Source organism: Myxine glutinosa, chromosome 6, assembly GCF_964187855.1.
Source record: "Myxine glutinosa chromosome 6, kmMyxGlut1.1, whole genome shotgun sequence".
NCBI lineage: Eukaryota > Metazoa > Chordata > Myxini > Myxiniformes > Myxinidae > Myxine > Myxine glutinosa.
Window position 1 is genome coordinate 125,917,083 of NC_136266.1, and position 25,280 is coordinate 125,942,362.

The 25,280-nt window shown below is 46.8% G+C and overlaps 1 protein-coding gene across 14 annotated transcripts in view; it reads right to left on the minus strand.

Moving 5' to 3' along the window:
* The window catches only part of LOC137415338 (V-type proton ATPase 116 kDa subunit a 1), a 221,662-nt gene that overhangs the window by 76,405 nt on the left and 119,977 nt on the right, over positions 1 to 25,280 (minus strand). Inside the window, exon 22 of one of the 14 annotated variants that reach the window (XR_013623861.1) lies at positions 24,951 to 25,061. The exons of the other annotated variants lie outside the window; for them this stretch is intronic. The gene's annotated coding sequence lies outside the window, so the exon portion shown is untranslated. The remainder of the gene's footprint in view (positions 1 to 24,950; positions 25,062 to 25,280) is intronic. 14 annotated transcript variants of the gene reach the window in all.

The following is a 25,280-nucleotide window of genomic DNA, read 5'->3' on the forward strand; positions in this document are numbered from 1 at the left end:
GCGTGCTCCATCGTTTTTGGCCCCATCTCTCCATGATGAAGAATCACTTAAAATCTGGATCAAGATTTCTACCAAAATCGAAACAATTTGTCCGCGTCACACACACAACTTGTCCACCAATTTTCATCAGAATCCGTCCATACCTTTTTATGTATTGTGCTATACATAAATTTTTTGGCACCATCTCTCAAAAGTGAAGATTCACTCGAAACATTCTAGTATCCGGATCTTCACCAAAATCGAATCATTTTGTCCTTGTCACACACCCATCCTGTCCACCAGGTTTCACCCGAATAATTCCATAACTTTTTGAGTTAATAACCTGTTCACAGATGGATATAATAATAATAATAATAATAATAATAATTCATTTATTTTATATAGCGCTTTTCATGAAGCCCAAAGGCGCTTTGACAGAGTGGAAAACATAATGCATAACAATACATGAAAACAACAATTGCAAAAAGACAAGAATCAATAGGGAAATATTTAAAGCAAAAGGAGGGAGAAGGAGAAGAGATAGTCAGGGGTTAAATGCTGTGGGTTGAATGTTGAATGCAGTGTTGAACAGGTGGGTCTTGAGTGATGTTTTGAATGTGGTGAGTGAGGAGGAGTCTCTGATGGTGTGAGGTAGTGAGTTCCAGAGGGTGGGAGCAGCGATGGAGAAGGCCCTGTCCCCCCAGGATCTGAATTTGGTCCGGATGGAGGGGGTCAGGAGGTTGGTACCAGTAAAGCGGAGGTTGCGGGTGGGAGTGTGTCTGGAGAGGAGGTCAGCCAGGTAGGATGGGGCCAGGTTATGGAGGGCTTTGTATGTCAAGAGGAGGATTTTGTACTGGATTATCTGGGGGATGGGGAGCCAGTGAAGCTTGTAAAGGACGGGGGTGATGTGGTCACGGGTCCGGGAATGAGTGAGTAGACGGGCAGCGGAGTTCTGAATGTATTGGAGTTTATTGGTGATTTTTGAGGGATATACAGACACAAACAGGGGTGAAAACACAACCTAAGTCCTACTTCGGTGGCAGAGGTAACTAGCATGGCACTCAGTAGAGAGCATACCTCCGCCTGGTTGGCCATATCACTCAAAGGTGAAGAATAACTTAAAATTTTCTGTTAGCCGGATCCGGATCAGGATCCTCACCAAAATTGAATGGATTCTTCCTTGTCACACACACAACCTGTCCAACAAGTTTTGTCCAAATCCATACATAACTTTTTGAGATATCCTGCTATGCATCGTTTTTGGCTCCATCTTCCAATGGTGAAGAATCAGTTAAAAAATAAATAGTCCTCATATCCGAATCCATATTCAGATCTTCACCAAAATCGGATCGAATCGTCCTTGTCAGACACCCAACCGGTCCACAAAGTTTCGTCCAAATCCGTCCACAACGTTTTGAGATATCCCGCCTGCTATGTATCGTTTTTTCCCCCCAATGGTGAAGAATCACTTAAAAAATTCTCATAGCCGGATCCAAATCCTGATTTTCACCAAAATCGAATCATTTCGTCGGTGTTACATACGCTACATCTCTGCCAAATTTCGTCCTAATCCGTCCACAACCTTTTGAGATATTTTGTTCTCAAACAGACAGACAGAGGTGAAAACATAACCTCCATCCACCTTTGGTGGCGGAGATAAATATATAATACTACATGAAAGAATCACACAAACATAAACAACCACATCCAAGATGACAGCAGCAACAACAGCAACGTGTTATAAAAGTTTGTTTTGGCGTTTTACTTCCTCTCCATCGTCAATGAGACTCACAGATAGACATGCAATATGTTTGTGAAGTTCAAATTGTGGTCTTGTGAATAAATCCATCAGCAAAGCGACGGGTAGGCACAACTAGTAACCTTTATTATGCACCCTGCAGCCTTCGTGCCGATGAGAAGTTCATCCATCCATCATTTTCCACAGTAAAAAGTCATAGGATCCAATAATGAAATTCACTGTTCGATATGGTTTAGTACAAAGTGCATTGCTGCTCTCCTCATCTTAAAGATAGGGGAAAGGATTTGTAATTAGTTCAGGATTCCAGTGAATTTAGAATTTGTTCAAGAGTTTTGCATTTTGTTGACTCTGCAACTGGACCGGAGGGCATCAGCTCGTGTCCAAAAATCCTGCTCTGCTGCTCTTTCACATCCTCTCTCTGCTATTTTCATCTTATCATTTGCCCGAGGTCATCTTTCATCTGCTTGGAAATCAGCCAACAGCACTGCATTACAAAAAGGTGCAAAACCGGCTCCCCTTAACTACAGACCAATTAGCTTACTTCCAATCATCAGCAAGGTCATGCAGTCCATCATCGCAGATATAAAATAATTCCATTTCTCCAACAGCCTCATCTCAGATCACCAATTTGTATCTGGCCAATCTTTCTGGGCAGTATGTGTCACCATGGCGGTCTAATGCGCTCTGGAGACGGAAGTGCCATCCTCAAGTTATTTTATTCTACAAATTTCAGAAAATTAATTAAAAATACAAAACTAATATATCTTCGTTGGATACGTTTCCACCCCCCTGAGTTAATAATTAGTTGAAGCACCTTTGACAGAAAGTACAGATGTGAGTCTGTTGGGATAGGTCTCTACCAACTTTGCACAACTTGATTGGGCAATATTTGCCCATTCTTCTCTACAACCTGTTCAAGCTCAGTCAAGTTGTGTGGGGAGCGTTGATGGACAGTAATCTTCAAATCATGCCACAGATTTTAGATTGGATTTAGGTCGGGGCGCTGATTGGGCCACTCAAGGACATTTATCCTTTTGTTCCTTAACCACTCCAGTGTAGCTTTGGCGGTGTGCTTTGTGTCGTTATCAGGCTGAAAGGTGAACTTCCATCCCAATTTCACCTTTTTTGCAGAGGGAAGCAGGTTTTCCTCTCGGATTTTTCAGTATTTTGTTCCATGCATTTACCATACAGGCCAGACTTGTGGAGTGCTTGGTATATTGTTGTCATGTGTACACAGTGACCAGTCTTTGCCATAAAGGCCTGTAGTTCTATCAAAGTTGCCAATGGCCTCTTCGTGGCCTCTCCGATCAGTCTACTCCTTGTTTGGTCATCCAGTTTGGAGGGACGGCCTGATCTAGGCAGGGTCTTGATGGTACCATACGTCTTCCACTTCTTAATGAGTGCTTTAACTGTGCTCCGAGGGGCTATTCAAGGCCTTTGAAATGTTTTTTGTACATCCCCTGATCTGTGCCTTTCCACAACTTTATCCCGGAGATCTTTTGAAAGCTCCTTGGTGCTTATGGTTGAGTCTTTGTTGTGAAATGTGCTACCCAGCGGAGGAAACCTACAGGAACGGCTGATTTTATTCTGAAACTAGATGGTATTCATAGAATACTTACCCTGAGCAGTCCACTTGGTGAGAGCCAACTCTTATGGTTTTGAACGTTCTGTTACGGGGTCCTCCCCTATCCTCTGGTCTCGGTAAACCTCCGAACCCCGAGAGGGTCCCCGCCAGAAAGATATGTTATCCTTGGTTGAAATTAATCAATAAAATGAAACCACACCAAGGGTTATGAACAAACAATATATTAAAAGCACACAAAAAGAACCATACAACAATGGGGGCAATCAACCAACAACAACAACAACAACATGCATTTTAAGGCCATTTTCCCTGCTAGAGCGGGGGTTAGCCATTTTAGCCAGCGGGTTAGTCATTTTTACAAGAAAAATAACCTAGTTTCATCATCAAATTTTACAATTTTCGTAGTTACACTTTAACTAGTGAATACAAATGACACCTGTATGTAGATGTCCCAAGTTATCAAAAATGTATGGTGTTGGTGCACGTAACATCACGTTTTTATTTTAAACTATGTAACAGCACATCCAATAGTTCGTACATTTTGTATTTTCCCTCCCTTTGAAAGATTTACCATTACATTTACCATTTGCCATTACATTTACCATTTACCATTACATTACATTAAAAGATTTACCATGTAGGGGGCAATCAACCCTACAATCAAATCTTAAGATGGTAACCCAGCTCAAACTCACGGCACCCCCAGGGACTGAAACAGAGCCCTTCTCAATGTCTCTAGAACACAATGGTGCTCCCGGCGAAGAGGCGATGGCGATGGCGATGAGGTGGGTAAGGAGATGTAGGTAAGGCGGGGACCGTCACGTGGTCCCAGCCAACCCCACTTGGCCGTGGAAAGAGGAATCCCAAAGACGCTATCCAAACGTGCACATACACCATGCAGTCCCGAATCGCACCGTATTCTTCAAAGGCCGCTGTCGCGCACACACATCCTCGGCAAACCACCGGAGGGCGGGACCAGCGGACACGGCTAACCAAGGGTCCGTGAACGACGCCCGAGGTCCCCGAAATGGCGGTCGGTTCTTCCTCGGGCCGCAGCCTCTAGGCGAAGATTCTCCGGAATCTCACACCTGCACCTGGCTTTTCCCCCGACTCCATCGATAACAACGATCGCACGAGATTCCTTTCCAGGACTCAAAGTTCACTCTCCATGGACGCTCAACCACGCTGGGTATGGAGCTTTTACAAAACGCCTCGTTTCACCTCCGCCTCACGCGCTCTTCCTCTTCTCTCCACCTCTTCCGGTGCACTATCCGATTTCCGGCATCATTTTTATCATGAGCGCTTTTAAACCTTTTAACCACAATAACCCTTACTGAGAACCAACAATAATAATAATAACAACAACAACAATTAGTGCCGAATCCATAACAGTTCTGTTTTTTCTTTGATCCAATATGGCTTCCAGACCACGCGAGCGATGACATCATAATTATATATTCTCCAATATAATTGTTGCATAGATGACACTCAATAAATTTTAAAATGATCAGACTAAGTGTTGTCCCTGTCGAATTATGACGTCATAATTATGGCACCAATGACGTCATCGTTAACAAAACCTATTCCCCAAATAGAGTTCTTTACAATGAGCCATGTATCTATTTTTTCCATGGAGTGGTTTTGGAGATATAGAGGTGCAACGTTTTTCGTTTTTTTCAAGATGGCGCCTGTACCACATGACCTATGACGTCATGATTATCATTAAAATATTCTACAGGAGGATGTGTTCCTATAGTGAAAATTTCGAGTTCATCGGACCAACAGTGATGAGAAAAAAAACTTCAAAATGATCGATGTGTTTTACTTGTCAAATTATGACGTCATAACGAAGGCACCGATGACATCATCATTAACATATCGTATTCCCCATGGGGAGTAGTTGACAATGAGCCAGGTCTCAATTTTTTCCCTGGAGTGGTTTCAGATATGTAGGTGTGAAGTTTTTCTAAGATAGTGTCCGTACCACGTGACCCATGACGTCATAATTATGAATAAAAAATTATACAGGAGGAGCCACCCCTTTGGTAAAATCTCGTGTCAATCGAACCAAAGGTTGCCGAGAAAATGAATTTTTTAAATGCAGACACGTATGCCACACACCCGAATGCCAAACCCTGGTTTCACTTCGGGAGCGCAGGGTAATAATCAGATTCACGACAATTTAACACAGGTGGAGGCCAATGAACTTGGTGTGTGATTTTTAAGGTGGTTGGTTACACCTGAGCTAATTTACAATTGGTATTATAAGGGGGGTGGACACTTATGCAACAAAGATATTGTTGCAGATATGGGATTTGCATCCATCCATATCCGCTTGTAAATATTCCCCTATTTCCTCAATACTTCCCAACTATCCCCAATCCCCCATTCCCTAGTCCCATTTGCTGTAAACAACACTCTGTAGACCCGACCTCCCCCTATTTCCCCCATTAAATGTCGCATCCAGGTCCACCGCATCTCACGTAGACAACTATAGGACATCTTGCTAGTTATTCTTAGTCTATGTCAGTTAAGGACTCGTTTCCATTAATTCTGACTCTTCGTTGCACCAGAATGTGATTGTATGGCACCGTTAGGAAGTTTAGGACCTCCCAATACCTCCCCGCAGCTCTTCCTCACGGTTCAGCAACAACAACAACAACAACAGCAGCGGCGGGCACGGGGAGTGTGCGTCCTCACTCCGGCTTGGTTGGTAGGGGGTGTTGGGAGGGCACCAGGCCTTTCCAACGAGCCGCCATCGAACATGTGCTCGATGGGGTTACCAACCAGGGGCTCCCTGTCAGCTCCTCGTCAAGGGCGGAGCCCGGTAACCCCCGCACCCAATAGAAGCGGCGGACCGGTCCCATCTGGGGCGGAGTCAACCAGCCGAGGGCGTGTCACTCCCCGCTGAGCATGCGCAGGAAGAGGGAGGTGACGTCAGATGCGCGCTGAGCTCGGAGAAGAAAGACGCCACCTCCGAGCGCTGTGAGGCCTCCCTGCATCTTTTGGACCGTGCTTGATCCTGTCCCCGAGCCAAGGTGCACCTTGTGCTATCAACCGACCTGTCCTTCCCTGCCATCAATCCCTGTGTAAGTCAGCCTTGTTCCGTTTGTCTGTGGTCTGTCTGGGAGAGATAAGATTGTATCTAAGTGCCTATCTCTTCTGTGTCTTGTACCTCACTCTACCTTGTAATCTACCCCTTTTCTCCACCACTAATTATATCCTCCTCCGGAGGTCTTGAGAACTGTACCCCTTGCGTCGTTTCATTTATCCCAGTCGTTGTGTCCTTTCCAATCATTGATTTAGCGTAGCGCGATTTGGCCAACGTCTGGGCGAATCGGGTGAGTTGGGGGTAATCGGGTAAACTGTACGAACACGGCGGCCATTCCGCTCGGTCAAGCAACATCTTTAGCCGTGTCCGTAACAATTGGTGTCAGGAAGTGAGATTGGACCCGAAGCGCGCTTCACGCGCTCGAAATTATTAACTGTGAAATTTGTTTTGTTTTAAAAAAAAAAACCCGAATTTTGAAAGTCGCGCTATGGCAGATCAAGACGGCTGGGTTCCGGTAGAGGAGAGTGAGGCAGGGTCGATCCAGGACCAAATTGAGGGACAAGAGGAGAGCGAAGCAGTGAGGGCGGCAGGTTCGCAAAATGGCGTCCTCGCGCACGAGGTTACGGCGCGCAAAATGGCGCCTCGCAGATGGCTATGGCGACCGCGCCCGCGACCGTAGCAGCGCCGCTGGTAGATTTGAACCTTTTTTAAATACAAATGAAGGCCCTTATGGCCCAGAATAGCGAACGGTTAGAACAAAGGATGGGGTCCAATAGCGAGAAATTGAGGGAGGACATGGGGGCCAATAGCCAACGGTTAGAACAAAGGATGGGGGCCCAGATCGGAGGGTTAGGGAGTAGAATAGCGGGATTAGACAATAGATTAGGGGAAATACAGGAGGGGTTAACGGGGGTGGAAAATAGAATGGCTGCCCAGGAGAATCAGATAGAGGGAGTGAAAAATGGGTTAGAGGGGTTAGAAAACAGTATGAAAGGCAAATTGAGGGACATGAGGGACCAAGCGGAAAGGGAAGTTTAAAAAATGGGGCGGCAGATAGAGGGGGTCAGAATGGGGGTAGAAACTAAATTGGATGCTCACAGGGAGGAAATGGAGCAGATGAGGGTGGCATCTGGGCAGGAGATGCAAGTGATGGGAGAGGAGATCAGAAGAGGTGTGAGTGAGGAGGTCGGAGGAGTGCGCGAGGAGGTGAGGCACTGTAAGGGGCGCATGGAGAAGGAGGTGAGAAAGGGGACTGTAAAACTGCAAGGTGGTATAGAGGAGTTGACGCTGGGAGTAGAACTGACAGTGGGACAAAAGGAGTTGGGGGACCAGGTAAAGAAGAACACAGCGGTAATAGAGGGTTTAAAATCGACACAGAAGGAGATGAAAAAGGACGTAGGGGTAATTAAAAAAGAGTGTCAGACGGTACATGAGGACCTGACGAGGAAAATGAACAAGGTGGTAGAGGTGATGGAGGTTAAAGAGCGGGAGGTGCGGGAGCACATAGAAAAAAATAAGGTGGAGTTAGAGGAAGAACTTAAGGGGGCGCACGAGGAGATGAAGGAGGTGAAGCAGAAATTAGAAGAAGTGGAAGAAGGGGTGAGCGAAATTAAGAAGCGACGGAGAGAGGATAAGAAAGAGATAAAGGAGGAAGTAAAAGAATTGGTCCAAAGTCTGTGTTCGGATCGTGATGATGTGCTCATTAACCGGATGAGGGATTCGCAGGTGATGGAGGAGAAGCGAAGAGAAAGAGGACCCGGTGTAAGTGGTGACCAATATGGTCGCGCGTATGATGTGCCAGGTGATTTAATAAGCTTGGGGGTCGAGATGGACCCGGATGTTCGTGAGAGGCCAAGAGTGAGGTGTATGGCTGGTCCGGAGGGTATGGAACGAGGGTGCGAGCGAGAGGGTCCGGTGATGGGAGAGGTGCGAGGTGTGAGTGAGCAAGGTTGTGGTGGTATGGAATGGGTAGCGGGTTGCGGAAGTGTGACCCATGCATCGACACCAACAGGGGTAGTTTTTAGAGGGACAGGGGAGGCACGGGAGCCCCTTGGGGGTAATGTACTGTGGGGGCCCGGCCGGTTCGGCCCCGCGCTGACCCCGCAAGGGGCGACGCACGGGGTCCGGCAGGCGGGCAACGACTCGCATACGAGGTGGTCCCACAAGGTCCCACTCGCGCCGTATGACGGCAAGAGTGATCTACGCGCATACCTGGCGCAGTTTGACTGTGTGTGTAAGGGCAACGGTTGGGGTGAGGACGAAGGTGGAGTACACCTGGTGGCCGCATTGCGCGGCGCGGCGGCGGAGGTGCTGACGGCATTACCACCGGGTGCTCTCACCCTGCCAGCCCTCCGCGACGCCCTAATTAATCGATTCGGCATTGAACAGCAGAGCGAGCTTGTTAAAGCTCAGCTCGCGCTGCGAAAACGCAAGCCCCAGGAAGCCATCGGGGAACTTGCCCACGACATTCGCCGCGCAGTGGGGATCGCACATGCTAGCATGGCAGCGGATTCCCGGGAAAGCCTGGCGCTGGACCATTTTATCCAGGCCCTCCCGGATATTGAGCTCCGGCAACAGCTCGCCATGTGGCGCCCGCAGACTCTGAGCCAGGCGGCTGACGCTGCGGCCCGTTGGGAAGCAGCGAGGCCCCTGGCCCGGGGGAGCGAGCGTCACGCAATGGCGGTCCGCCAGGTGGGACCCCCGATGGAGGGCGGACCCCTTAGGGGGCCCGCCCCCGACGTGAGTCCTGACCTGGCGGGCATGGTCCGGAAGCTGGTGGACCAGCGCCTGGCGGGACCTGGACCATGGCAGGCGGCCCCGGAGGTGGCCCGCGGTGGACCACGAGCGGGTAATCCAATTTGGACCTTCAGGGGGGGAAATTTGGAATTCCGGAGACAAGCACCTTATCAGGTGAGGTGCTATACTTGCAACCGTCTGGGTCACCTGGCGCGGCACTGTCGAGCCACGCGCCGGGATGATCCCCGGCGGTTGAGGTCCTTAACTCCGCCCAGGGGGGAGCGGGTTAGCCGACCCCAGACACCCCCCCGCCAGACCCCGGGAAACTAGAAGGCCTTACACCGGCGAGCAGGCGCCCCCGTGGATTGCCTCGGCTTTAGATGCCGAGGCGGGACCCAGTACCTCTGAATAAGGGGGGCTTATTAGTGCCAGAGGACTGGGGGATTGATGAGCGATGGGCCCGGTGGGTAAGGGTGGCATCCCTGCCACCCTTCCCATGATGGGGGCAAATGCGCTATAGTTTATGGGGTGTATGGCAGTGAAAACTAGCCCGGGTGGGTTAGGTTATATTGATAGGGATCTAGCGAAGATGACATTAGGTAACGTTAAGGTTAGTTAGTGACAATGATACCTGTAGTGGGGACGTAGTAGCTTAGTGTTTGATAATGACGTGGGAGCGCTGAGTGTAAGGGAAGACGGAGAAGCGCAAGTTTCAGAGGGGAGTAGTTAGATGAGATGATGCTGTGTGAGAACTGGACAGGTGTGTGGAGCAGTGTACGAGTAGTGAGTGTTGTGGATCAGCGCAAATGCGCTTGGGGGAGAGAAGGGTGCAGGCGGCACCAAGTATGAGAGCACAGGTGTGCAAGTACAGGTGTGTGGAATATATGGAGCAGAGAATGAGTGGTGTGGAGAGAGTTGGAGTAAGTGGTACGGAGTGGTGTGCATGGTGCGAAGGTGTGGATGGGGTGAAGAGTGGACCCCTTTTCACGAGTACCCGGGGAGGGTAGTTTAAAGAATAGTTAGAAGGTATAGGTAAATTGTGGTTGGATATTGGCATTTGTGGTGCGGATGCAGAATGGTATTGTGGATGGGTGCATTGGTGTGGTGAAATTGGCTGGTCGTGTGGCCTGTTAGTATGAGTGTGAATGGTTGGGCACTCCGCCACTGTTAGATGTCGGCCAGGTGAGGCCGCAGGTGGGCTCTGGGAGCCGTTAGTGTCAGTGGGTGCCTGAGGATCCCGGGTGTGGATCGGGCAGCCCGTGCCAGAGAGGGCACTGAGGGGGTGAGAGTGCGAGAGGGCCTTCCCCAGTTAGTTAGGTTAGGGTGAGGAGCAGGTGAGCTCGGTAGGCAACAACAGTGGTGGAGGTGTGCAGGTGGGCGGACCAGCTGGGAGCGTCACACGACCCAGCCACCGAAATTGTGCGGGGGCACCGAGTGTTGAATCGGGGGAGTGAGACCCCAACTTGAGAAGCACCACAGTTTGGTCCATGGGAATTGGTTTTTAGAACCCATAGTGTAAGTTGGCCAATGGATTGGCAGGGAAAGACCCCGGGTAATGTAAAGTTGTTAAAGTCATTTAGGAAATAGTTAGGATTGATGAACCTGTCGCACCATACGCAGCCACTTACCTGAGGTGATGATGATGACTCCACACCTGTGTTCCTTTGTTCTGTGTTGCAGGAAAGGAGAATTGCTGTGTGGATTTGTGAGTCGCATCACGACGTGGATAAGACATTGGGGTGATTCCATCTCTCCCTCCTTAGGAGGGACTGATGATTAATTGGTGATGGCAAATTTTGATGTTGAGTTGGAAATGGCAAATTTGATTGGTTAGGAGGGAGAGAAGACGAATTTGGTTTATGGGAGGAACGGGGAAGACAGTAGGGACGTTTGTTGATGTGTAAAGTAGATGTTTATGGGTAGTGTTGTGTTTTGTGGATACAGTAAGGGGTAAGGGAGGGGCAATGTAGGTTACCTGGTGGGGGGGGGGGGGGCGTACGGTAGGAACGTACCTGTCTCACCTGGTTCCCATGTGCCCCCAGTGTGCATTACCTTATATTGCATGCACTTTTGCGCCCTTACCACCTTACTCACTTGTTTTCTTTTGTCTCTCACCTCCGAGGATTTGGGGCAGAGAGAGAGGAGAGAGAGGTGCTGGCTCCGCAGTTGTGGGCCTGTACTTCCGCTGCTTGCTGCCTGGATCGATACACCATATGGACCGCAATTTTTGTGGCCGCCCACCATGTACCGCAGTTCTTTTGCGGGCAAGCACCACCCGTGATGGACCTGGGTCAACGTGGCACCTATGCCATACAGGTGAACCACTTTTAGTTGGCCCCCCTGACGGCCACAATTTAGAAATGGACGCGGTTGGCGCCTTTCTTTATTTCTAAAGAAGCCAGAAGGCCAAGTGCACTCCAAGAAGGCAAGACCAGCAGCAGAACATCGGCCGGCTGCGACACCACCGGTGACCATGGACACTTGTTTGTGCCTTTTTTTTATTGAACACTTTATTGGTGCACCGGATGGTGCTGACTGTACATAATGGGGTGGTGCTTTTGGTGCTTGGACGGGGTGCTCTGCACATTATTAAAGGCCGTAGGGCCACAGGGCACTCGTGGGTTGGTGTATCGATGCTGGCATGCGTGCTCTCCCTATGCATAACATCTGCATGTGTTCCTCAAAGAACAGGTCCTGGATCGCAGTGTAAATATCAGTGTAGTCTTGTATAAATGATGCTCCCTACCGGCTGTATGTTTAGTTTGAGGATGCTTTCCGCGATTCGGTTATCCTGTGGGTGTGTTTCTGTTAGGAGAAGGGTGCAACGTCGCAGGGGGACATATTTACTCATTTGTGAACATCTGTAAAACTGTCGCACTCAGGGTTGAGTTAATAGTAGAGGGAACTACATCTGAGTGCCACACTAAAGTAGGTAAAAATCTATCGGGTCGGGCCGCCCCGAGGTAGAGAAGGGTGCAATGTTGCGGATATGGGATTTGCATCCATCCATATCCGCTTGTAAATATTCCCCTATTTCCTCAATACTTCCCAACTATCCCCAATCCCCCATTCCCTAGTCCCATTTGCTGTAAACAACACTCTGTAGACCCGACCTCCCCCTATTTCCCCCATTAAATGTCGCATCCAGGTCCACCGCATCTCACGTAGACAACTATAGGACATCTTGCTAGTTATTCTTAGTCTATGTCAGTTAAGGACTCGTTTCCATTAATTCTGACTCTTCGTTGCACCAGAATGTGATTGTATGGCACCGTTAGGAAGTTTAGGACCTCCCAATACCTCCCCGCAGCTCTTCCTCACGGTTCAGCTACAACAACAACAACAACAACAGCAGCGGCGGGCGCGGGGAGTGTGCGTCCTCACTCCGGCTTGGTTGGTAGGGGGTGTTGGGAGGGCACCAGGCCTTTCCAACGAGCCGCCATCGAACATGTGCTCGACGGGGTTACCAACCAGGGGCTCCCTGTCAGCTCCTCGTCAAGGGCGGAGCCCGGTAACCCCCGCACCCAATAGAAGCGGCGGACCGGTCCCATCTGGGGCGGAGTCAACCAGCCGAGGGCGTGTCACTCCCCGCTGAGCATGCGCAGGAAGAGGGAGATGACGTCAGATGCGCGCTGAGCTCGGAGAAGAAAGACGCCACCTCCGAGCGCTGTGAGGCCTCCCTGCATCTTTTGGACCGTGCTTGATCCTGTCCCCGAGCCAAGGTGCACCTTGTGCTATCAACCGACCTGTCCTTCCCTGCCATCAATCCCTGTGTAAGTCAGCCTTGTTCCGTTTGTCTGTGGTCTGTCTGGGAGAGATAAGATTGTATCTAAGTGCCTATCTCTTCTGTGTCTTGTACCTCACTCTACCTTGTAATCTACCCCTTTTCTCCACCACTAATTATATCCTCCTCCGGAGGTCTTGAGAACTGTACCCCTTGCGTCGTTTCATTTATCCCAGTCGTTGTGTCCTTTCCAATCATTGATTTAGCGTAGCGCGATTTGGCCAACGTCTGGGCGAATCGGGTGAGTTGGGGGTAATCGGGTAAACTGTACGAACACGGCGGCCATTCCGCTCGGTCAAGCAACATCTTTAGCCGTGTCCGTAACAATATTATGGTTTTGCATTTTAAATAGATTTTCTGAAATTTGCAGCATTTTTTTTCATTTGGAAGTTGAGGTTTACGATTTGTAAATAAAGGTGGAAAAAGTGCTTCTTCTTCGGAAGTGGCCAGACTGAAGTGGCCGAAGGAAGTTCTTCTTCGGAAGTGGCCGAAGTGGTCAGACGGAAGCCAAACAGTTCAATCTTGGTTTCATCAGACCACAGAATCTTGTTTCTCAGTCTGAGTCCTTTAGGTGCTTTTTTGCAAACTCCAAGCGGGCTTTCATGTGTCTTTCACTGAGGGGAGGCTTCCGTCTGGCCACTCTGCCATAAAGCCCAGATCGGTGGAGTGTTGCTATGATGGTTGTCCTTCTGGAAGATTCTCCCATCTCCACACAGGATCGCTGGAGCTCAGCCAGAGTGACCATCGGGTTCTTGGTCACCTCTCTTACCAAGGCCCTTCTCCCCCGATTGCTCAGTTTGGCCGGGTGGCCAGCTCCAGGAAGAGTCCTGGTTGTTCCAAACTTCTTCCATTTAAGAATAATGGAGGCCACTGTGCTCTGGGGAACCTTCAATGCAGCAGAGATTTTTTTTTGTAGACTTCCCCAGATCTGTGCCTTGACACAATCCTGTCTCTGAGCTCTGCAGGCAGTTCCTTCGACCTCATGGCTTGGTTTTTGCTCTGATATGCATTGTCAGCTGTGAGACCTTATATCGACAGGTGTGTGCCTTTCCAAATCATGTCCAATCAATTGAATTTACCACTAGTGGACTCCAATCAAGGTGTAGAAATATCTCAAAGATGATCAAGAGAAATGGGAGGCACCCGAGCTAAATTTCAAGTGTCATAGCAAAGGGTATGAATACTTATGTCAATGTGATATTTCAGTTTTTTCTTTTTAATTAATTTGCAAAACTTTCTAAAATCGTGTTTTCTCTTTGTCATTATGGGGTATCGAGTGTTGATTGATGAGCGAGTCATTGGAAATGAATTTAAACGATTTCAGCATAAGTCTGCAACTTAACAAAATGTGAAAAAAGTGAAGGGGTCTGAATACTTTCTGAATGCACTGTATGTACAGTCACGTGAAAAAGTAAGTACACCCCATGTAAAGTTTTGACTTTTTCAACATATTTCAACATACAGCTATTTGATCTTCATTTCAACAATATTGATAGATAAAGGTGATATAATATAACAAATATCATGAAACATTTACATTTTGTAGTCCATTGTATCATTTAAATAAACATAAATGCAAATTTCGCATGTGGAAAAAGTAAGTACACCCCTACATTTATCACTACTTCAAAAACCTAAAATAAGAATCAGGTGCACCAGCTCAGGTGCAAATGATTAGAACATCGTTAGAGAGGATCTTGGAGGAACCTGTCTTATTTAAACCTCAGACATTTAGTTTGGTTTGCTCTTTGTTGTTGAAGTGTGTGGCATCGCCATGCCGAGATCAAAAGAGCTCTCTGAGGCCTTCAGAAAAAAGGTTATAGATGCCTACGAGTCTGGGAAGGGATTTAAAAAGATCTCCAAACAATTTGAAATCAATCATTCGACTGTCCGGAAGATCATCTACAAGTGGAGAAGATTCCAAACAACTGCCAACTTGTTCAGGCCAGGCCGCCCCAGCAAGTTCAGCCCGAGAGCAGACCGCAAGATGCTGGAAGAAGTCTCTAAGAACCCCAGAATGTCATCACGGGACCTACAGGTAGCTCTTGCCACTGTTGATGTCAAAGTGCACGAGTCTACCATTAGAAAGAGGCTGCACAAATTTGATCTGCATGGGAGGTGTGCCAGGAGGAAACCTTTGCTGTCCAGATAGAGCATCAGGGCAAGACTAAAGTTTTCCAATGAACACCTCGGCAAAGACCAGCACTTCTGGAACAATGTGCTCTGGACAGATGAGTCAAAGGTAGAGCAATTTGGCCACAGTACCAGAAGACATGTTTGGCGAAAACCAAAGACAGCATTTGACCACAAGAACCTGATACCAACTTTAAAGCATGGTGGTGGAAATATTATGGTTTGGGGCAGCTTTGCTGCATCAGGGCCTGGGCAGCTCACCATCATAGAATCCACTATGAATTCTTCATTGTACCAGAGGGTGCTTGAGGATAATGTGAGGCCATCTGTCGGAAAGTTGAAGCTCAACCGAAGGTGGACCTTGCAACATGACAATGACCCTAAACATACCAGTAAATCCACCAAGGAATGGCTGAAAAGAAAGAAATGGAGGGTTCTGGAATGGCCAAGTCAAAGCCCGGATCTAAATCCCATTGAGATGTTGTGGGGGGATTTGAAACGAGCTGTGCATGCAAGAAATCCCTCAAACATCGCACAGCTGAAAGAATTCTGCATGGAGGAGTGGGCAAAAATTTCTCCCAGTCGATGTCAGAGACTGATAGACAGTTATAAGAAACGCCTACTTGAGGTTGTTTCTGCCAAAGGGGGCAATACAACCTATTGGAGCCAAGGGTGTACTTACTTTTTCCACATGCGAAATTTGCATTTATGTTTATTTAAATTATACAATGGACTACAAAATGTAAATGTTTCATGATATTTGTTTTTTTATATCACCTTTATCTATCAATATTATTGAAATGAAGATCAAATAGCTGTATGTTGAAATATGTTGAAAAAATCAAAACTTTACATGGCGTGTACTTACTTTTTCACGTGACTGTATATATATTGTTGTGGTTTTGAGAATAAAGGATGACCCCTCCCTCACCCCCTCGTAGGTAGTTGCACAACAACATGTAGCCTCGCTGTAGTTCAGTTATCTCTTAGTAAATGTTAGCGTAGTCTCCTTTCCTGTGTTAGTTTTGCGTTGAGCAGGCCAGTGAGTAGGCCTCAATTGGGCTAGGATGCCATGTGCTCGGCCTGGAACAAGTCTGGCAAGGCCGAAGGGAGGAGCTGCAGGGGGAGTGGCCGGTAAGCAACGAGCCACCAATCAGAGCTCGAGGAGAGCGGCTCACAACGGCAATGGGGGGAGGGGCATGGAACATTCGGGTAAGGCCGGGGCGGAGCCATAAAACCCTGCCCCGGGCCCCCCGCATCAGTTGAGTCGAGAGCTTGAGTCGCGAATTAGTCGGAGCCCCTGTGACAAGTCGAGACAAGTCGGAGTATCGTGAGCGTTGAGTGAGAGTCAGAACGCCAGAGAGCAAGCCGGGTCGTCAGACCTCCAAGTCAGAGCTTTTGTCTCGCCACAAGTAAAGTGCCTTACTTGTTATAGCCTCACTGTACACGAACATTGCCCGTGCCCTGTGCCCTGCACTCTGCCGCTGTATTAATCGCGCTGTGTGGAGACGACCCATTCCGGGCCACAGACGTGCGATCTCCTCATGCCCGCGCTTCCAAGCATATGTGCCGTGAACACCAGAGGGCCACGCCGGGTGAGCTGTCCCGGAGCGACCGACGGCAAGGCGTGTTTGGCGCGCGAACTTGTTCTTCTTCTTTTCCCCGCGTGAGTGAGTGGGCCCTTTGTCTGGGCTTAAGTTAAGGCTGTTAAGCATCTGCTCTGTGTCCCCTTTCCTTTATCCTGATTATTGTACATTATAAATAAACCGTGTTCTTCCTCTTATTTGACCGTACACGTCATTTCACAATTGGCTTAGCATCGCACGAACAGAACCGCTCGAATCGGGTTCAATAAAAGGTAACGGCACGAGTCACGTGATACGCACACCGCACAGGCATACTCGATTGGCGTGGCTTGTGCGAGGTCCGGTGGTCCCTGTTTCCGTGGCAGCGTGGGTATCAAAGGTACGTGCGGCGTCGACCCAATACCCTTTTCCACGGTCGCTGCAGGAGTGGAGACTCGGCCTCGTGAACACGAAGACCAGAGGGGGAAAAGGGGCTGAACCCCCCCCCTCTGTACGTCGACGGGCTTCGGGAGAACCGCAACAATATACAGACTTGGCATTTAATATGGAATATATATTTTTTCTTGACTTGGGTTTACTTTCTGAACTCAGTATATCAATCTGGTGAGTTTCTTTTACCCTTCGGTGATGTCTTTGTTGAAAGAACCATGTCACTGATTGTCTTTCGCAGCCATTAGTCAATAACAGGATTATATCACAGGTGGCGTGACAAAATGTAAGGACAGGTACATTTGACGATTGGCTTCACAATCGGGTATATAAGGGTTGTTGCGTTCTGTATTAGTGTAAAACAACTGCTGCAGCAAAAGTTATTGCCGCTTCCTCTGGAGATGGTCCGTCAACTTGACAATGCTGTTTGTCATGGAGTGGTGGCTTTACGAAACTCTGGCATGAAACAGCGTGCTATTGCTCGGCAGTATGGCATCACTCAATGTCAGGTGTCAAAGATCCTGAAACGAAATGCTCAGAGGGGTGTCCCTACTCCAATACCGAGGCCAGGACGTCCACGCAGAACCACAAGGAGAGATGATCGCCAGCTGCACCGGTTAGTCTGCAACGGCCGTACCAAGTCAGCTAATCGGCTTAGGGCTGAGTGGCAGCAACTGACAAATGTGCCTGTATCCAGAAGGCGAGTCAACCAACGACTGGTTCAAGCAGGCTATCGTGCCAGCCGTCCCCTGAGAAAGCCATGCCTGACCAGACAACACAGCCAGCGCCGATTGCAGTGGGCCAGAGAGCACCGTCAATGGCAGCCAGGATGCTGGAATCACGTGACCTTCAGTGACGAGTCTAGATTTCTGGTCTATCATCAAGATGGCCGCGTCCGAGTGCGCAGACAAGTGCATGAAGCCCACAACGAAGATTGTATAGTGCCAAGAGTCCAAGCTGGAGGTGGTGGGGTGACCGTTTGGGCTGCTTTTCATGCAGGGGGCAAAACTGACCTGGTTGTTCTGAATGGAAACCTGAACCAGTTCAAGTACAGGGTCATTCTGGAAGAAACATTGCTTCCATTTGCTCGTGCAGCCTTTCGAGGAAACTTTGTCTTCCAAGATGACAATGCACGGCCTCATCGTGCTCGCATGATCCAACACTTTCTTGCTGACCGTGGTGTCAAGCATATGGAGTGGCCTGCCATGTCCCCTGATATGAATCCGATAGAGAACTTGTGGGCAGAATTAACGCGTCAAATCGACAACTTGGACCAGCAGCCTTCCTCTGTGCGTGAATTGCAGCAGATTATTGTCACTGCATGGCAAGCGATTCCTGTCCAAACCTTGGCAAATCTCGTGAACAGCATGCCTCGACGTGTACGTGCTCTCCTGAATGCTCGTGGGGGTTACACGAAGTACTGAACTGTAATTTTACTGTCCGTAATCCCAGTCATAATTTAGCTTTTGTTGAAAATTTTTTTTGGCTAATGTGCAAAATAAAGAGATACTTCTGGAAAACGTACAGAAGTTTAACACAGTACTGTCCGTGAATTGAGTTCGGTATCAGTTTACATCACTTTCAAGGATCAATTTATTTGCTTCGAAATGCCAAAGTTGGTTTTGTTTCTTTTAAAAGTCACATTAGCAAAATTCTAGAATAATTTCAACATAATTCCAATGAACTTTTGGTTCTAAGTCATCTTGAAAAGTAAGTTCACCCCCACAAAAAAAATATTCCATATTAAATGCCAAGTCTGTGTGTATATATATATATATATATATATATATATATATATATATATATATATATATATATATATATAATATATATATATACAGTATATATACGGTATATATATATATACACAACACAACAACATGCATTTTAAGGCCATTTTCCCTGCAAGAGCGGGGGTTAGCCTTGCGGTCCCCATGACAATCTTCTCCATTTTGCCCTATTTTCTGCATCTCTCCTTGTTAACCCCCTTGCCCGCATTTCTTCTTCCACCATCTTTAGCCAAGTCTTTCTCGGTCTTCCCCGTCCTCTACTTCCTTCTACATTCATTTCCATCACTCTTCTCAACCAGTCACTTTCATCCTTCCTCAACACATGACCAAACCATCTCAACCTGTTCCTCTTCACAGCATCAATCACAGGCTCTATTCCCATCATCTTTCGCAATTCATCATTTGTCTTCCTCTCTCTCAACGACACTCCGCACATCCACCGAACCATTCGCATTTCCACCCTTTCCAACCTTCGTTGCTGTTCTTCGTTCTTTCCAATGTCTCACTCCCATAAATCACAACACTTCTCACACATGCAGCATACACCTTTCCCTTCAGCTTCAACGACACTCCCCTCCTCATCATCACGCCACTCAGTTCCCGAAACTTCTTCCATGCACATCTCACTCTAGCAACCGTTGCCGAATCTGATCCACCTTCTCCATTCAGCATGTCTCCGAGGTAGCAAAATGTTTTCACACCTTCCAGCTTCACGCCGTCTCCAAGATCCAAGTCAACATTTCCTCCATCTGCAGCTCCCTCTGTGCACACCTTACATTTAAATGTAGCTGCCACACTGGTTAATGACCCTCTCAGACCACTACATTTTTGATGAACCCACTCAGCGCACATTGTGCATTGAATGGAGTTCATTCCGACACCCTTCCTGCACACAGCACATGGCCACTTCCCAGTTCTTTCCACCTCACCACATGCTTTACCACTTGCATCACCTTCGTCTTTCCTATATTCACCTTCAGACCTTTTGTCTCCATACATTCCTTCCACTGGTTCATCTTTTCCTTCAGTCCATCCCTACTTTACGCAATCAACACCAAATCATCTGCATACAACAACTCCCAAGGTAAACCCTCGTTTACGGTCTGAGCCAGCACCTCCATCACAGCTACAAATATTAGTGGACTTAGTACCGACCCCTGATGCACTCCCACCTTCACCTCAAACTCACCACTGTTCCCGTCCTTCGTCCTTACAGCTGTGCACGCTCTTTTGTACATTGCCATCACAACTCTGATCAACCATTCCTCCACTTCTAACTTCCTCAATGCCCATGTCAATACTTCGCGTGGAACCCTATCGAATGCTTTCTCCAGATCAACAAACCCAAGAAACAACTTCTTCCACTTCTCCATGTACTTCTCCTGCAACTGCCTCACAATAAAGAGGGTGTCTGTCGTTCCTCTTCCTGGCATAAATCCAAACTGCATTTCGTCGATCTTCACCTCATTCCTTATCCTCCTCTCCAACACCCTTTCCAATACCTTCATTCCGTGCTCCAATATCTTTATCGCTCGGTACGAGCCACACTCCAGAAGGTCACCTTTCCCCTTGTATAGAGGGACGAGGGTACCCAGTTCCCAATCCACTGGAATGCGACCTTCCTTCACCACCAGATTACAGATCTCTGCCATTCTCTTCACACCCCAACTTCCTGCTGCCTTCAACATATCTCCCACAACTCCCGTCGGCCCTCCCGCTTTTCTACTCTTCATTGCTTTTATCGCTTCCTCAACTTCCTTCTCAGTTATATTCTCTGCCGGTCCTAAAACTGGGTTACTCTCCATGTCGCCATCTGTATTCTGTATTCAACAGCATTTCCATATATCTTTTCAATCTTCCTTTAATTCCATCAGGGTCCACAACGAATTGTCCCACTTCATCCTTCAAGCAACTCACCCCCATCACATCACACCTCTCTTTCGCTATCTGCTTTGCAATCCTGAATACAGCTCTCTGACCCTCTTCCGAATCCAAGCATTCTCAGAACATTTTCCTATATGTCTCCTGCGCCTTTGCTACCTCTTTCTTTGCAGCCTTCTTGGCTGCCTTAAAACTTTCATGCTCTGCTTTTTCTGCTCCCGTACCCTTCGCCTTCTGCCACTCCTTGAACTTCTTCCTCTTCTCGTCAATCCTCTTTCCAACTTCATCATCCCACCACCATGTTTCCGAGTGCCTCGGTGGTCCTTTTGTCCATCCACATACCTCACCAACGGCTCCCAACAGACTATCTTTCATTGACATCCAACCACGTTCAAGCTCAACCACATCATCCTCTACCCGACTCAGCCTCTCTTTTAATGCCTCCCTTACTGTCACCTCTTTCAACCTCCACACCTTCATTCTCGGTTGGTACTTCCCCCGCCGAGCTCTCCTCGCACCTTTCACCCTTATGTCGCAGACAACCAAGTGGTGCTGTGAAACAGCCTCCTCCCCCGGGATCACCTTTGTGTCCCGGAGGTGCCCCCCATCTCGCCTGCGCACCATCAGGTAGTCAACAGTTGTCGTCGACCCACCTGACGTGTATGTAACAAGCTTATTATCCCCTTTCTGGAACTGAGCATTACAAATCAACAAATCAGCTCCATCAGCAAACTCCAAAATCCTTTCACCTTCTCCATTTCTCACACAATATCCATAACCCCATGAACTCCCTCAAAACCGTCCATACTCCTTCCCACATGTCCATTTAGGTCTCCTCCTACCACAACAACTTCCTCATCTTTCACGTTTTCCATCAGCTTCTCTATCGCACACCAGAACTTGTCCTTCTCTTCATCGCTCTGACCGACCTGCGGAGCATATTCCGAGATGACATTCACCAAAAGCTTTCCAATCATCATTTTCACCATCATCAGCCTATCACTCACTCATCACACTCACCACACTGTCTTCAAACTCCTCAGAAAACAGGACACCAACACCATTCACGCCCTCCAGGCACCCTTGCCACACAAACTTGTATTTCTGTCCCTGCCTACCCTTCACCATTCTCACACCAATTCCCTTCCATCTCGTCTCTTGCACACAACATATGTCCACTCTTCTTCTGACCAATACTTCCACCACTTCTCCTGATCTCCCTGTCATTGTCCCTACATTCCATGTCCCAAACCTCAGAAACCGATCTCCACTTCGGGCTGTACCCTGCCCATATGTTGTTGTAATTGTCATGGTTCTCTTTTTGAGGCAATGTTTTTATGGGCGGATGCCCTTCCTGACGCCAACCCTCTTAGTCGCCTCTTACGACACGCAGGGATACGGTGTACCTATTCTAACCAGGGTACACACCGTACAGTGTGTGTATGTATATATGTATATATATATATATATATATATATATATATATATATATATATATATATATATGTATATATATATATATATATATATATATATATATATATATATATATATACATATATATATATATATATATATATACATATATATATATATATATAATGTATATTATATATATTATATATATATATATATATATATAGTCATACCCCTTTTTTTCGCCATTTCGACCTACCAAATCCGACTTTACGCCACTCTTCTAGAGTAAATTTCAGTTCAGCGAACGTCATTATGTGTGACTTTACGTCAAGTGAAAAAAAAAATTCCTTAAAAATTTATTTAAAATAAATAAAATAGTACATAAATTAACAATAAAAGAAGCTAAAAAAAACAATTTCAAATACAATAAAAAGCATATTAAAAAAATATAAAAATGTACGTACAGTATACTGTACGTATGCGCAGCTGCTGGTTCTCATTCAAAACAGAGGCGACGTACAGTATTCCTTTACTGTGTCTGTTAGCCATGGGTCCTAAGAAGGATAGTGCTAGTGTTTCCAAGTGTAATGTGGTTACGATGGAAAATAAGTTAAATCTGATTAAAAGGTATGAAAAAGGTGAAAAAGTGTCGGTGATAGCGCATAGACCTTATCGCGAATCGGAACCGCAATGCGTCATGGGATCGGAAAGGGGCAATAGCGGCGCTGGCGGTCGCTGTCACTTTGACAGCCTGCTTCTTTACATTGACACACTACGTGATCCTTACCACTTTAAACTACTTTTAGGACTTTTTTACTGTGACAAATTAACTGTGAACTGTGATCGGCTCATGAGCCAGTATTTGCAGCCAAGGACACCGTCGCAAAACTGAAAGCCGCCATTGCAGTATGTAACAAGAAGCTTACTGTTTCGGACATAGCAAACTGTGATGAACTTGTGAAACTTTATACAGGTTTACCTAGTTATGACCTATTTAAGGAGTTATTAGCAGAAGTATCCCCTCATGCACAGAACCTTCATTATTATAAGCGGAAATTATCAATGGAAGACAAGACCTGGCAAATAAACAATACTACAAAACTCGGAGTTAAGCGATCTCAATATTTAGAGGATCAACTACTCATGACACTCATGACACTCATGAAGCTTCGGCTTAATCTTCGCGAGGAGGACCTCGTATTTCGCTTTGGATTAGGACAAAGCACCGTCTCCCTAGTTTTGTTCGCAAGTGTACAGCCAATATAAGTCAAGACATACTCTCAAGTGCCTTGTTGGTATTACACCTAGCGAAACAATTTCATACATTTCCAAACCTACAGGAGGAAACACGTCGGACAAAAAAATTGTAAAGATGACGAACATTGTAGACAAGTTCCAGCCCGGCGATATTTGTATGGCCGATCGAGGTTTCAACATTCAGGAACTGTTCTTGCATAAGCAGGTTGTTTCTCTTCTACAATGGGAACCCCCCTTTCCCCCAAATATTTCTTTAAATCGCTGGATTTTAATGCCAAAAAACGCTGAATTTCTTTCACATTAGCCATCTTCCTTTCCGTAAACACAGCGTCGATCGTAGACAGACACTTCCTCTTCTGGGTTCGTGTTTACCTTTGCCCCTTTTCGATCCCATCATGCTTTGCGGTGGAGCGCCCTCTATTGATATTTACCGATTCGCGATAAGGTCTATGCCTTAGGGCTGCCACGGTCGACGGTATCGACCATCATTCATGATAGGGAACGTATTCTCGCATACGTCACTGAAAAAGCGCCGCCGGCTAAGACTGCTAAAATGTGTGTTTGTGTTCAGAAGAGACGCCATGTTTAAGGTGAAGAACATAATCTTATTAATTTTATTTATTATTCTTTACAAATTCATTTATTAATTGTGTTCATTACTCATTAAAAAATATGACTAAAATGTGTGTTTAGTGTTCTTTAAGGTTTAGTGATAGTTATATTCTTTCACGAGTTATTTACTCTAGTTTTACTGTGTTTGTCTTCATTATAAGGCATTTTTAAGGCTTTTTTTTTTTTGAATACAGGATCGAGGAATCGAAGAATACAAGATTGAATACAAGATCGAGGAAGAGCTAAAAGGCATTACGCCCCGTTTACGTCAAAAACCGAGTTACGTCACGGCTTATGGAACCAATTAATGACGTAGGCCGGGGTATTACTGTGTATGTATGTATGTATGTATGTATGTATGTATGTATATATATATATATATATATATATACATAGTCATACACACATATACATATAAATAAAAGTTCAAAACACACCTGGTCACAAGTGTGCCGCACTGACTGGATCCTCAGTCGAGGTCCTCAGCATCATCCTGTTTCGGCCCTTCAACCTCGATACGGTCAGCTAAGGTGGGCCAGCAGGGGCACATACACATCCACATGCAGCAACTGCACCTGGATGCGTACATACCCCCACCCCCAGCCAGTGCGAACAATAACAACACCTCCACATCCAGAATCCACAGCACCAAACAAACATGGTGGAACACTCAAACACCCACCTTTATACCCTTCACCACTCACCAACAAAACACACCAGATCATTCATACACACAAATACACACCCATACACACACATACACACACAACACCAACCAACCAACCACCTACCCTTACATCAAACACCACTCGACACACAAAAACACACACAAAAATTAATTCATGCAAAAACACACACCATCACCCACTCACTCATATACACAAAATAAGAAATAATAATGGTAACAAAAAAAACAAAAACAAAAACAAAAAAAACCAACCAACCTACACCGTTCGACGTGCCTCCATAAACTTCCTCCATATCCAAAATGAGCCTTTCAAGGCAACCTGGGCCACCTTGTCACACATCCTCCTTCTTTCTGTCCCACACACTCCCAGCCTAGCAAGAAATATATTAAAATAAGTGTGGTTCAGCAGCAACCTGGGAGATTCATCCAATCTTCGATGGCATTTTTAGACACCTTACACAATTCCATTTTGCTAATGACCAGCTTGCAATACAAACCACTCCAAACAAAAATAATTAATGTTACCGGTGCCCCCTGGAAAGTTCAACTATTGATCGAGAAACAGGGAATTTCTGTGTGGCTTTTAAGGG